The sequence below is a fragment of the Salmo salar genome, chromosome 09 (genome assembly GCF_965601325.2).
Source record: "Salmo salar chromosome 09, fSalSal1, whole genome shotgun sequence".
In the NCBI taxonomy this organism is placed as follows: domain Eukaryota; kingdom Metazoa; phylum Chordata; class Actinopteri; order Salmoniformes; family Salmonidae; genus Salmo; species Salmo salar.
The window spans coordinates 33,009,894-33,022,948 of NC_138299.1; the positions used below are offsets into that span (position 1 = coordinate 33,009,894).

Below are 13,055 nucleotides of genomic sequence, written 5' to 3' on the forward strand. Positions count from 1 at the left end.
TAAACCAATCAATCTTTTTATTCTATAGATGAAGTATGACAGTGAAATGAAAGACAAATATGATGCCCATGTTAATGACTTGAATTTCAATAACTTCACAAAACATTCAATGTGGAATAAGTCATGATGTTTTTCTTTTTAAATTATTTCCTTTTTTGTTCAAGGTACCTCTCCTTGGTTTATCCAACTTCATTCTTGCTCCTAGGGAGAAAATGAGGAAAAATTCAACACTCAAACAACACAATAATAAGAACATGCATTCTATACTAGTAGGATTGAGAATAATAGCAATAGCTTGTGGCAACAACAATACATTCAATAAAATGGACATATGGACAATATTGCTTTTGTTGTGGCTTATACAATGCTGCTCATCACAAAAGTACGATATTATTGTCAGCACCCCTCATCAAGAAAGTAAAACACAATAGCTGGGAAATATTTTGCTGTTGCCAATGGTTACCTCCAAAAGTTCAAACAACCCAACTTGCCCCTTTCATCCCTCCATTAGTTTCTAGGCAACATAGTGCTGCACTTCAAACTGTACCACTGATACTCTACAAATAAACATCCTCTTTCTCAAATAAACTATTAATATTACTGTGTTACTATGTGCCTAATATTCTTGGATTGATTATACAGTATAAATATTATTGATTATAAATATTAGTAAGTATTGTTTTTTCTTGATATGGTAACATTGCTAAGTGTAGCTGTTATAAATCTAGTAAGTGTAACAGCTCCATTTGTCAACGTTGTTGAAATTGCCATATCAAGAAATGACTTATCAATACTGTATGTCATTTTTATTTTTATTTGACCTTTATTTAACCAGGTAGGCTAGTTGAGAACAAGTTCTCATTTGCAACTGCGACCTGGCCAAGATAAAGCATAGCAATTCGACACACAACAACACAGAGTTACACATGGAATAAACAAAACAAAGTCAATAATACAGTGGAACAAAAGAAAACAAAAAAAGTCTATATACAATGAGTGCAAATTACGTAAGTTATGGCAATAAATAGCCCATGGTGGCGAAGTAATTACAATATAGCAATTAAAACACTGGAATGGTAGATGCGCAGAAGATGAATGTGCAAGTAGAGCTACTGGGGTGCAAAGGAGCAAGATAAATAAATAAATAAATAAATACAGTATGGGGATGAGGTAGGTAGATAAATGGGCTGTTTACAGATGGGCTATGTACAGGTGCAGTGATCTGTGAGCTGCTCTGACAGCTGGTGCTTAAAGCTAGTGAGGGAGATGAGTCTCCAGCTTCAGAGATTTTTGCAGTTCGTTCCAATCATTGGCAGCAGAGAACTGGAAGGAAAGACGACCAAAGGAGGAATTGGCTTTGGGGGTGACCAGTGAGATATACCCGCTGGAGCACGTGCTACGAGTGGGTGCTGCTATGGTGACTAGTGAGCTGAGATAAGTCGGGGCTTTACCTAGCAGAGACTTGTAGATAACCTGTAGCCAGTGGGTTTGGCGACGAGTATGAAGCGAGGGCCAACCAACGAGAGCATACAGGTCGCAATGGTGGGTAGTGCATGGGGCTTTGGTGACAAAACGGATGGCACTGTGATAGACTGCATCCAGATTGTTGAGTGTTGGAGGCTATTTTATAGATGACATCCCCAAAGTCGAGGATCGGTAGGATGGTCAGTTTTACGAGGGTATGTTTGGCAGCATGAGTGAAGGATGCTTTTGTTGCGATATAGGAAGACGATTCTAGATTTAATTTTGGATTGGAGATGCTTAATGTGAGTCTGGAAGGAGAGTTTACAGTCTAACCAGACACCTAGGTATCTGTAGTTGTCCACGTATTCTAAGTCAGAGCCGTCCAGAGTAGTTATGCTGGACGGGCGAGCAGGTGCGGGCAGTGATCGATTGAATAGCATGCATTTAGTTTTACTTGCGTTTAAGAGCAGTTGGAGGCCACGGAAGGAGAGTTGTATGGCACTGAAGCTCATCTGGAGGTTAGTTAACACAGTGTCCAAAGAGGGGCCAGAAGTATACAGAATGGTGTCGTCTGCGTAGAGGTGGATCAGAGAATCACCAGCAGCAAGAGCGACATCATTGATGTATAAGAGAAGTGAGTCGGCCCGAGAATTGAACCCTGTGGCACACCCATAGAGACTGCCAGAGGTCCGGACTACAGGCCCTCCGATTTGACACACTGAACTCTATCAGAGAAGTAGTTGGTAAACCAGGCGAGGCAATCATTTGAGAAACCAAGGCTGTCGAGTCTGCCAATAAGAATGTGGTGATTAACAGAGTCGAAAGCCTTGGCCAGGTCGATGAATATGGCTGCACAGTAATGTCTCTTATCGATGGCGGTTACGATCTCGTTTAGGACCTTGAGCGTGGCTGAGGTGCACCCATGACCAGCTCTGAAACCAGATCGCATAGCGGAGAAGGTATGGTGGGATTCAAAATGGTCGGTAATCTGTTTGTAAACTTGGCTTTCGAAGACCTTAGAAAGACAGGGTAGGATAGATATAGATCTGTAGCAGTTTGGTTCTAGAGTGTCACCCCCTTTGAAGAGGGGGATGACCGTGGCAGCTTTCCAATCTTTGGGAATCTCAAACGATGCAAAAGAGGTTGAACAGGCTAGTAATAGGGGTTGCAACAATTTCGGCAGATAATTTTAGAAAGAAAGAGAGGGTCCAGATTGTCTAGCCCGGCTGATTTGTATGGGTCCAGATTTTGCAGCTCTTTCAGAACATCAGCCATCTGGATTTGGGTGAAGGAGAAATGGTGGGGGCTTTGGCGGGTTGCTGTGGAGGGTGCCGGGCAGTTGACCAGGGTAGGGGTAGCCAGGTGGAAAGCATGGCCAGCCGTAGAGAAATGCTTATTGAAATTCTCAATTATAGTGGATTTATCAGTGGTAACAGTGTTTCCGAGCCTCAGAGAAGTGGGCAGCTGGGAGGAGGTGCTCTTATTCTCCATGGACTTTAGTGTCCCAGAACTTTTTTGAGTTAGTACTACAGGATGCAAATTTCTGTTTGAAAAAGCTAGCCTTAGCTTTTCTAACTGCCTGTGTATATTTGTTCCTAACTTACTTGAAAAGTTGCACATCACGGGGGCTATTCGATGCTAATGCAGAATGCCACAGGATGTTTTTGTGCTGGTCAAGGGCAGGCAGGTCTGGAGTGAACCAAGGACTATATCTATTCCTAGTTCTACATTTTTTGAGTGGGGTGTGCTTATTTAAGATGGTGAGGAAGGCACTTTTAAAGAAAAGCCAAGCATCATCTACAGACGGGATGAAGTCAATGTCATTCCAGGATACCCCGGCCAGGTCGTTTAGAAAGGCCTGCTCGCAGAAGTGTTTTAGGGAGCGTTTGACAGTGATGAGGGGTGGTCGTTGGGTCGCAGACCCTTTACGGATGCAGGCAATGAGGCAGCGATTGCTGATAATTGATAATTTGTGTGAGATTGGAGGGCATCAAGCTTAGATTGTAGGATGGCCGGGGTGTTAAGCATGTCCCAGTTTAGGTCACCTAGTAGCACGAGCTCAGAAGATAGATGGGGGGGCAATCAATTCACATATGGTATCGAGGGCACAGATGGGGGCAGAGGGAGGTCTATAGCAAGCGGCAACAGTGAGAGACTTGTTTTTGGAAAGGTGAATTTTTAGGAGGTAGAAGCTCGAATTGTTTGGGTACAGACTTGGATATTAATACAGAACTCTGCAGGCTATCTTTGCAGTAGATTACAACCCCACCCCCTTTGGCAGTTCTATCTTGGCGGAAAATGTTACAGTTAGCGATGGAGATTTCAGGGTTTTTGGTGGTTTTCCTAAGCCAGGATTCAGACACGGCTAAGACATCCGGGTTGGCAGAGTGTGCTAAAGCAGTGAGTAAAACAAACTTAGGGAGTAGGCTTCTAATGTTAACATGCATGAAACCAAGGCTTTTACGGTTACAGAAGTCAACAAATGAGAGCACCTGGGGAGTGGGAGTGGAGCTAGGCACTGCAGGACCTGGATTAACCTCCACATCACCAGAGGAACAGAGGAGAAGTAGGATAAGGGTACGGCTAAAGGCTATAAGAACTGGCCATCTAGCACGTTCGGAACAGAGAGTAAAAGGAGCAGGTTTCTAGGCACGATAGCATAGATTGAAGGCATAGTGTACAGACAAAGGTAAGGTAGGATGTGAGTACATTGAAGGTAAACCTAGGCATTGAGTAATGATGAGAGAGATATAGTCTCTTGAGACATTTAAACCAGGTGATGTCATCGTATATGTAGGAGGTGGAACAACATGGTTGGTTAAGGCATATTGAGATGCTCTACAGTGAAATAAGACAGTAATCACTAACCAGGACAGTAATGGATGAGGCATATTGATATTAGAGAGAGGCATGCATAGCCAAGTGAACATATGGGTCCAGTGAGTGGTTGGGCTGACTGGGGACACGGCAATTCAAACAGTTAGCAGGCCGATGCTAACAAGCTAACAGTTAGTAGGCCGGGGCTAAACAAGCTAGCAGTTAGCAGACCGGGGCTGGTAAGCTAGCAGTTAGCAGACCGGGGCAGCAAGCTAGAAGTTAACAGACCGGGGCTAGCAAGTTAGCCTTTGGGGGAAGTCGCGATGGGAGTAAGTCTGTTTTTGCCTCTTCGTGCGGTGATGTCGATAGACCAGTCGTGGAATTAGTAGGGTTCCAAGTAGCTCTAGGTAGCTAGTAGGCCGCGGTTAGCAGAATGGGCCTTCAGCAGACGTCGCGCCTGAGGGGCCTGTTGGAATCCTTGGGCAGATTATGTCGGTATTCCAGTTGTAGAGGATCGGCGGGGTTCCGTGCCCCGTACCGGCAGTAGAAGGGGTCCGGATATTGTAGCCCAGGAGTGGGCTTCGGTGGTAGCACAGGAGCCCTGGCCGGACTAGCTTCAGGCTAATTGGTGCTTGCTCTGGGATGGAAATGCTAGCCAGGAGTAGTCACCTGGGACTGTGGTTAGCTAGTGGCGAAGATCCAGATGAAAATGTTCAGAGTTTGCGGTAGGAATCCGGGGGGGAATTTTTTTTATAATAATAAGTCCGTTATGCTCTGGTTTGAGTCACGTTGTTCGAACTGGCGAGAGCTTGCCGAGTTAAAGGTTAGCTGATGACCGCTAGCAATGGTTTGCTGACTGATAGCTGGTAGGTAGTTAGCTGGCTAGCTTCAGTTGAGGGATTCCAGTTCGGAGGTAAATAGAAATACTTTAGAAAAAAAACAGATCCACGCCACATTGGGTGAGGCGGGTTGCAGGAGAGTATTTAGAAGTTGAGGTTTAGGAAAATATTTTTAAGATATGCGAAGAAAAAGATGTAAAAAGATATATACAAGGGACACGACAGGACAAAGACGTCTGACTTCTACGCCATCTTGGATTCTGTATGTCATTGTTCATACTACAGTCTGTTAGTCTGTTAAAATCTAAGGGTTACTACTGTACTCTGTGGGAAAATGAAAACACATTTGCAAAGCTGAAAATCTCCCTACAAAAAGGCACTGTAGTGAGTGCAACAGTTCTAACAGTCTTATATCACTATGACATAACATAAGCCTAACAACTACTGCGGGGGTTTGAGATCAGCTTTATTTCTGGCACAGACAATTCATCGTTTTTCCCACAGTTTGATATGAAACTATGTTCTTGAAGAAATATTCCACTGTGCTCCAAGATAAATACTAAGGGAGAACTCCTGAAACAAAGGCTATGCCACGGTCCCATCAAACATTGATGTCTAGTGCTAGCTGTGCCACTAGAGATCCTGGTTCGAGTCCAGGCTCGGGAGACCCATGGGGCGGCGCACAATTGGCCCAGCGTCTTCCGGGTTAGTGGAGGGTTTGTACTCGGCCGGAAAGTCCTTGTCCCATCGTACTCTAGCGACTCCTGTGGCGGGCCGGGCGTATGCATGCTGACACGGTGGCCAGGTGTACGGTGTCTCCTCCGACACATTGGTATGGCTGGTTTCCGGGTTAAGCAGGAATTGTGTCAAGAAGCAGTGCGGCTTGGCTGGGTCGTGTTTCGGAGGACGCACAACTCTCAACGTTCGCCTCTCCCGAGTCCGTACGGGAGTTGCAGTGATGGAACAAGACTAACTACCAATTGGATACCACGAAATTGGGGGGGTGGAGGGGTAAAAAAAATAAGCGCTACAATAACTATATTTTTCACATCTCGGCTACAGTTTGCTTGTTGTATAAACATACAAATATTTACCTCAAAACAGAAAATCAACATTGTTTCTGATATTAGAATGGGCAGAATATTTATACCACCAGATAGTCCTGTCTAGCTGCATGATTTGCTGTGGTGCAGGCAGGCAGGCCGGATTTTAACCGTATTAACCCGATAAAGCTTAATCAACAGGGATAGGAATTGGCCATGCCAGCTCAAGTGCAGGCCATATGATGATCTCCTTGTGGATTTCGATTAAGGGGCTCAATGCTCACAGGGGTCACTACACTGAACCGAAGGGGGTTTAACCAGGAGCACATGGCAGCCGAGAGTTGGGTTAAGCAGGGGGCCTGCAGTACAGTGGGGTCACAAGGTCATGATTAATGTGTAGGCTGTCAAAAGAGGGTGTCTGCTTAGCACCAGCAGACCCAATTGTTAATGCTACGTAAGCCAACCGAACCGACCCACGTCACCCATACAACTGATGATGAGAAAAAAATAAGACTGGACGATTGTAGTCCGTCTGTGGATGACTGTCACTTATGATGAATGATAAGCTCTCATGCATGCGGATAGATTATTAACGACAGTGTAATATCTCAAATCAAATATATTTGATCACATGCACCGAATACAACAGGTGTAGACATTCATATAAAATGCTTAATACGATGTCTTTGCAAAAAAATAAAGGAAATAGTAACAATAACGATGATATATACAAGGAGCACCTGTACTGAGTCAATGTGCAGGGATATGAGGTAGTTGAGGTAATTGACATAATATGTGCATGTAGGTAAGGGTAAAAGTTACTAAGTAATAAGGGTAAACAAACAGAGTAGCAGGAGACTAAAAACAGCCAGCTTCAGTCAGGTGATTCTAGCAATCCCTTCTGTTTAGTTCTAGTCGGGCAGCTTAGTCTCCCATTCTGAGGACCCCCACTTTTCTTAGTGAGTCATTGGTCAAGGTCACGCCAAATACTTATCACATCTCCTTTAGCCTATCAGTGGCCTTGATTCCCGGGACTTCAGTTAGTCTATGACCCCAGCACGCTGTGTGGTCAGAAACGTGCTTTCCCCATCTTGATGAGCACATCCAGTTTTCCCTCCTGCTGAACTTTTCCTCCTGTGGACTGAATCCCTGTATGTCTGATGTTTAATTGTGCGTGCATCTAAACGACCACATAGTTAATGCAAGTTCTCTCTGAACATGATTCTCAGTTATCTGAACCATGAATGGTCAGATTTGTGTGTGATGTGAACATCTTCCATTTAACTCCACTTAACCTGTATATCCGCCTCATCCTTGTTCTGACCGGACATTCTGTAGTGGTTACTACCGGTCTTAAGCCAGCACCTAAGGTTTCTTATTACATTCATGGTTCTTCAATTCTCTACAACCATACCCCTATTTTTCAAGCAGCGTATGTGAAGAATGTGAAAGTGTATGAGTAGGACTGGGTGGTATACTGGTATTGATGCACGGACCGGTTCGGGTTTTTACTTTAACTTCTATAACGGTATTTGAATATTTGGTGTGTTAAATGTGATATGCCATGTGTAATGTACATTTTGGTAGTTTACACTGCTACTTGAGTCATCCCTCTCCACCTCTATCCATGCCGCCTTCGACATAGACCTAGCCCCAACTCATGTCACTGACGGAGCGCATTTGCTGGTCCTCAACCACGAGACACTTGCGTTCAGTCTGCATGGTCAATGCAGCATATGCAACAATGTTGATGAAAATGATGCAGCTACCACTTTTCCTAATATAAATCCACAAGTGTTCTATAATTACTTTGTTTGTGTTTCTTACTTCTGCAAACAGCTAGTTTGTGTTTCCTTAACAAGTTTAAGTTAGAGCGTGTTAGTACATTTATTAGCTAGCTAATTAGCGGCTAAGTCAGATCAAATGTAGCTAGCTAATACAGCCTGATACCAGTGATGGTGTAGGCCTAAATCAGCATGTTGCTTGTGTAACAGTATCTTCTAACAAAGAGGAATAGGCAACGCATGAATATGTTGGCTACATGGGCTGCCTTTCAAACACATAAAAGACACGCCCTCCTCCACTTACCCACACCTTATGCCCTTGGGGGAATCCCTGTTGCCATCTTTGCTGCAGCCACAATTAGCCAAGCAAGGGATGTTGGCAAAGTATGCCCCCCACCCCTCATTTATGATCGAGTTTGCGAGTGTACAATTCTGTTCACTCCGGGGCCTGAAACACCCTATAATTCAATTTGGGATGATTGTACAGCTGCTAAGAAAAGTTAGAAATTGTGCTTCTAATACAGATGACGGCACAAACACGTATTGTAAAAGATGTTTTTGTTTGGTTAGCTTTTGGAAACATTAGCTAGCGCATACAACTTTCCCTGACATCACACTCGATTTACCTGATATCATCGGATGACTAAAATTCGACGTCTTCGGATGCATTGTCTTCTAGCCAAGATATGAAACGCAATCATAATTGACTGTAGTGCACAACAGCTACTGGTGGTTCCATGATAACTGAAAACCCAACCATGGGACGAACGAGTGACAAAATGTATTCATTCTTCCCTCGCCCTGCAAGTGTCAACTCATCATACATCATGATATGTCATTAGAAGTGTCCACTTAATTTGAGGGCTGAGGGTGTATTTTATGTGTTTGGAATGCAGCCATGAAGAAAAATGTAATGTAGCCAAAGATTATCTGGTCCCCTAGAAAACACTGACCAACACTATGGTTCCTACCCTGTAGCAATAACTTCTCCCTGGCATGTCAAACAACAAAAAGCTCACTATTATTTATATTATAACTATATAATTAGAATAAATATATTTACATGATTCCAAAAGTTCACCCAAGTGTTTTGATCTAAATCACAAGTCAAATCGCAATTGCAACATATTTGGTTAAAAATAAGGCATAGATTTTTTTGCCGATATCATGCAGCCCTACATGGCATTATGGAAATTATCTGAAATGAGTGCAGGAAATGCAGAAATAGATAAATGCAGGAAATTATTGTTGGTTGAAGTTTTATTATTTTATTATTATTGTATTATTGAAAAACATAAAATAATGTCAAACACCAAAAATGTAATTAAAAAACAAATGCGGAGATATGTTTGCCATATTGCCTAGCCCAATGTGGGTGTGTGGCATCAATATGCATGTGTGTTTGTGTGCTTTTGTAGAGTGTGAGTATGTTGGAGTATCAGTGTAGGATGTGTGAGTATGTGGGTCCGGTCACTGTGCATAGAGCCAGTACAAGTCAGTGCAAAAAAAGGGGGTCAAGCAAATAGTCCGGGTAGCCATTTGATTAACTGTTCAGCAGTCTAATGGCTTGGGGGTAGAAGCTGTTCAGGAGCCTTTTGGTCACAGACTTGGCGCTCCGGTACCGCTTGACATGCAGTAGCAGAGAGAACAGTCTATGACTTGGGTGGCTGGAGTCTTTGACCATTTTTAGGGCCTTCCTCTGACACCGACTGGTATAGAAGTCCTGGATGGCAGGGAGCTCAGCCCAGTGACGTACTGGGCCATAGGCACTACCCTCTGTAGCCCCTTGCAGTCAGATGCCAAGCAGTTGCTATACCAAGTGCTGAAATAGTATAGAGAAATGACCCCTATGACTCAGACTAAACTACTAATCCAATTGGCCAATCCAGACACAAACCACCACTGGGATATATCATATATATGGGGCGGCAGGTAGTGGTTAAAGCGTTGGACTAGTAACCGAAAGGTTTCAAGATCGAATCCCCGAGCTGACAAGGTAAAAATCTGTCGTTCTGCCCCTGAACAAGGCAGTTAACCCACTGTTCCTAGGCCGTTATTGAAAATAACAATTTGTTCTTAACTGACTTGCCTAGTAAAATAAATTAAAAAAAATATACAGGTCATTTTTAAAGTTTTATAGCTAATTTCCTGCAATTCTACACATTTTGCCATGAGGCTAAGATCAAATGTAGCAGTTTTAAAGCAATGTCCTACATTTCTACACATTTTTCCATGGTTTATGACATGTTCATTTGCTATCTGGGGGCCCCCAACCTGGGGCACGTGCCCTGCGTTCCAGGTTGGTAATCCAGCCCTGCTGCTACAGACAGCCCCACAGCTGCTGTCTATCCAGCATGATAGGACTGGGCATGTTATGTCTTTTGAGGGACTATACATGTCAAATGCAGAGTCAATTTAACAAGCATTTTACAATAGCCCTCAGCCTTTTCTGTGGAAATAGTGTATTGTGTGCATTATTTAATAATGTAATGCAATGTGAGGATGAAGTTACATATACTGTTACAGATACATTCTAAATGTTGAAAAGTACCCTGAGATCGTATAAAATGCAGATTAAATTTAAGTTTGTAGCATTGTCTTTTCCCTATATGTTACAATAAATGTATAGCAAGTTATGCCTTTTCCCAGAGGCTCCGACCCGTTCAGTCTAGCTCCATACGAGAGCTTATCTATTTTTTTCACCATGCATGCTGTTAAATTAATTATATTTTAGCTATTTGACACCTTAAACATTTTGACAATGATAAATTATGTCTTTGAATATTAATTTACAATCCTTAGAAAGTGTTTCACTCCTTTCTCTTTGGGGATTGCACAGGTGTTAACATGTATGGCTAATTGACAAGCTGAACCAATTAAGGCTTGGCAGAAATGAATAGAAGCCTAATACATTGTTCAAATAACTCTGCTATACCTGCAGAGCTGCACATGGGATGTGCATGGAGCCACAACAATTATCTGCATTTAAAGACTATTTATTTACCTACTCATTGTCTAAATAAGATTCTGTATATTTACTAACTTAGAATAACTTCTATCTTCCGTAACAAGGGCAACTGTTATCATAATTCTTCACTGCCAGGAGGACCTAGTCTTAGTGATTGTTACTTCAATAAATATTTTCACACCATTGTGCCAATCAGAACCGTATTGTGTTGGCTCAGGTATTTTATTTTTTGCATTGTCATTTTCAGCAACTATGCTGGATGCGCAACTAGGCCAGCACAGTACAGCTTAGCTTTGCTTTCTTCAGCTTGGCTCAGTATGGTGAAAGGGCATTACAGTCCTGTCTGTCTCCAAGCCTGAACCTGTCAACCTCCAAACCCACCAATCCCAGCTCAACTCCTCCCTCGGCCTGGCCCGGAGCAGTTGCTATGAAACAATCTTGCATAATTCATTTACCAAGCTGCATGCAAATATGTGGACAATTAACCCCTTTTGTTTGCATAATAAACGTGGATATTTAATGGGAGCTCATCTGCACGCACGCTGCTGGCAGGAACAACACAAAGCAGTGGTATTGTGAGAGAGGCGGAACACACACCCAATTTCCATCCTCTCTCTGCAATCATTCCCCCCAATACCTGATGTTATAGACGTGCTAGATAGAGACTGAATTAGCCCTAGCACTGCTACACTACTGTAATTACAACTCTGCATGATGCACCAAGAGGCCCATTGATGTGCAGATGAAGATGGCCTGTGTGTGTTGCTCTGAAAGAACCCATGTTTTGGTTGTGCTCCATCAAAAGAACAGCTGGGTTGCCATTTTCTCTCAAATTAGATTTCCACTGAAGCACTGTGCTGTAAAATTCAAAGGCGCATTATCAAAGTTGTTCCCCTTTCATTTATTATAAAGAAGAGGCATGAGGGCAGAGTGACAACTAAATCTAGAGCGATTCAAATTTGGGCGAAAGGAGGGAAAAGCTATATCCTCTTTATTATAAATTTGAAAGGTTGAAAAGGTAAATGGTGGCTTCTATAAGTTTTCCATCATACACAAAACAGCTGGTATGACTCTGGGGATTTGGACCTGAACTGAAAATGATATTAACTAGTACATATCTGGGTAAACGATTCAAAAATGTCAAATCTACTGCTAACATATTCAACTGCTATACTTCAATGTGTGGGGGGAAAAAAAACAAGAACTGATTAATTGCCAAACCAATAACTAACCAAGTGTTTCTCCAGTCTTCTCAATTGAGATGACATACTTGAATAAATCCCACTCACACCTTCTCAAACTAACAGATTAAAAAAAAAGGAAAATAGCTGAAATGCTGAAGAAAACCCCCCAAAATGAATAAGTAGTTAAAACTCAGGTGAAGTTATTACCTCTGTGCAGTATCCTGGGCTTTCAGCAGTCTGTGTAGCTCCTCTCCCTCTCTTTCTCTGTTTGTTTTCATATGGCAGTTTAAAAAAAAAGAAAAAAGAGGGTGTTACTCCTTTGTGGGGAAACAGTGGTCAGTGATACCCCTGCCATCACGTGGAGAGACACTGGAGAGCCCAAACATAGGCTCCACCCTCTTTGGAACGCAGTGCCCTGAGGATGACATGCAGGGTTAGGGTTGAGGGATAGGGTAGAGCAAGCAGAGCTCAACTCCCCTGAAACCTCACTGCCATCAGGACATCCCCAGTCCCAACCCTGTCATCCAATCAGAACAGTCATAACATCCCAGTAATGAACAGAACACTGGATATGTAGAATACTCCCTCACATACAATCATAAGAGAGCAATCTACCTAATGCTGCATATGTGTAGCATACTCCCTCACGTCCAATCAGAACAGGGCTCTACAGTGCAACCTTTTTACTCACATACGCACCTAAATATTTTGCTGTGCGACCCAGAATTTAATTTGGGAGCATCAGTGCGCCTAGAAAAATCAAGGATTCGAGCGTTATTACATCAAGTATTTTAATTGTGCTCCTAAATTTCCTGCATAATAATCTACGTAATACTGGCTATGTGTCTAATTAGTTGTTTATTACATCAAAACTATGAAATAACACATATGGAATCATGTAGTAACCCCCAAAAAAGTTAAATCAAAATATATTTTAGATTCTTCAAAGTAGCCAC

The 13,055-nt window shown here is 42.7% G+C and overlaps 1 long non-coding RNA gene across 1 annotated transcript in view; it reads right to left on the reverse strand.

Moving 5' to 3' along the window:
• LOC106611205 (uncharacterized) overlaps positions 1 to 13,055 on the reverse strand; it is a 22,474-nt gene continuing 9,419 nt past the window's right edge. Inside the window, exons 3-4 of the long non-coding RNA XR_001330072.3 lie at positions 12,307 to 12,363; positions 1 to 201 (exon numbers count right to left, since the gene is read on the reverse strand). This is a non-coding gene — a long non-coding RNA (uncharacterized LOC106611205). The remainder of the gene's footprint in view (positions 202 to 12,306; positions 12,364 to 13,055) is intronic.